This window comes from Leucoraja erinacea, chromosome 6 (genome assembly GCF_028641065.1).
Source record: "Leucoraja erinacea ecotype New England chromosome 6, Leri_hhj_1, whole genome shotgun sequence".
Taxonomy (NCBI): Eukaryota; Metazoa; Chordata; class Chondrichthyes; order Rajiformes; family Rajidae; genus Leucoraja; species Leucoraja erinaceus.
In genome coordinates, this window is record NC_073382.1 from 13,027,972 (window position 1) to 13,029,910 (window position 1,939).

The 1,939-nt window shown below is 53.8% G+C and overlaps 1 protein-coding gene across 1 annotated transcript in view; it reads right to left on the reverse strand.

Moving 5' to 3' along the window:
* Positions 1-386, reverse strand: part of atp6v1ab (ATPase H+ transporting V1 subunit Ab) — a 43,306-nt gene extending 42,920 nt beyond the window's left edge. The window contains exon 1 of the mRNA XM_055636637.1: positions 286-386. The gene's annotated coding sequence lies outside the window, so the exon portion shown is untranslated. The remainder of the gene's footprint in view (positions 1-285) is intronic.
* Between the last annotated feature and the right edge of the window lie 1,553 nt (positions 387-1,939).

The window sequence follows — 1,939 nt, forward strand, 5'->3', positions numbered from 1 at the left end:
CTGCCCCCTTGTCGTCTGCCAGCCTCGGGCATTGCCTCCCTTCCCCTCCTGGGCTTGCTGCCCTCATCTGTCAACCCTGGGCTTGCTGCTTTCCCTCTGCCAACCCTGGCCTTGCTCTTCTCCCTCTGCCAACTCCGGGCTTGCTCTCCTCCCACGTTCTTCAGCCCAGCTCTCTCTCACACTCTCAGGCCAGGTCCCCCCCCACACCCCCATTCCTCTCCAGAGATGCTGCCTGCCCCGCTGAGTTTCTCCACCATTTAGTGCGTATCTCCACCCGCGCTTTACCTGCTGCTGCTGCCTCCGCCTCGAGCTCCTGCAGTCGGTTGACAGTCAGCTGACCGACCGACCGCCCGCCACGCACGCGCACTCCGCCAAACCGCAAGGGGCGGGACCACACAAAACGCACACATTACTCGCAGCTAATTCATATACTTTTAAAAATTACTGGCGGAGATTAAGATCTGAAAGTAGAAGCGATCGATAAAATAAAAAAAACTCGTTTTCCCTAAGAGAAAAAAAGCTTAACGAACGGATGACGTCAGCCAATGTTTCTTCTATTCCGAATACTGTCCATTACAAATATAAATTACTATTCGGGTTTAGTTATTTGTTGAGATGCACCGTTTGGAGCGGCTGATCGTATTTATTATCCCTTAAGTCAAATTGTCTGAAACGACCCCTGTCACGTGATGGACGGTTACCTCCCACAAACTTATGTTTTTAATTCTATTTAGTGAAACCACACAACATAAACCAAAGATCTTATAGATCTTTGACATAAACGGCGTAGACCAACATCTACAGTTCCTTCCTATAGATAAACGTTTGTTGAGAATGACAGAAGCTTCTCTTTTATGTGAAGATTAGAAAATTATAAAGCAGGAGCGTGTTAAAAGATCGGGGAGACTGTCGTTCATTTCTCTCTTTTTAAATGGTATGCACACAATTTGAAGCGAATTTAAAGGACATATGATGAAAGGAAATAAACTTAAATGAAGATTAAAGTGGCGGCAGTTCATTGCGAATCATTATTTCTGAGAGATTTTTGTTGCGTTCGGCTCGATCCAGGGACTGGGCTCGATCTTGGGACATTTTAATTAAAAGCAAAGTACTACCGATCATGGACATTTGAAATCAAACACGAAACGTTGGAACCATTCGGCAAAATAGAACGTGGTCATATAAACTGTTAATATTTCAGCATGCGACTTGAGTTCCGATTTGTTTAGCTTAGATTCGGATCCCGTTCTCGGGTCCCGTTCGTCCTGGCTCGGGAAGACTCGGGTCATGTTCGCCCGGGCTCTGGAAGACTCGGGCCCCGTTCGCCCAGACGCAGGACGTCCCGGGTCCGGTCCTCCCGGGATCGGGAAGATTCGAGTCCCGTCCGCCCTGGCTCGGGACGACCCGGGTCCCGTTCCCCCAGACTCGGGACGTCTCGGGTCCGGTCTGCCCGGGATCGGGAAGACTCGGCTCATGTTCGCCCGGGCTCGGGAAGACTCGGGTCCCGTTCGCCCGGGCTAGGGACGTCACGGGTCCGGTCAGCCTGGGATCGAGAAGACTTGAGTCCTATTCGCTCGTGCTCGGGAAGACTCGGGTCCCGTTCGCCTGGAGTCGGGACGTCACGGGTCCCGTCCGGCCGCACTCGGGAAGACTCGGGTCCCGTCCGCCCGAGCTCGGGGCGTCTAGGATCCCGTTCACCCGAAGTCGGGAAGACTCGGGGGCCGTTCGCCCAGGATCGTGAAGACCCGGGATCGGGAAGATTCGGGTCACGTTCGCCCGGGCTCGGTACATCTCGGGCCCCTTTCGTCCGCAGTCGGAAAGACTCGGGTCCCGTCCGCCCGGACTCGGGGAGACGTGGGTTTCGTTCGCCCGGACTCGGGAAGACTCGGTCGTGTTCGGTGAGGTGCGAGTGGAGCGTTGGCCCGGAGGTGGGGTTAGA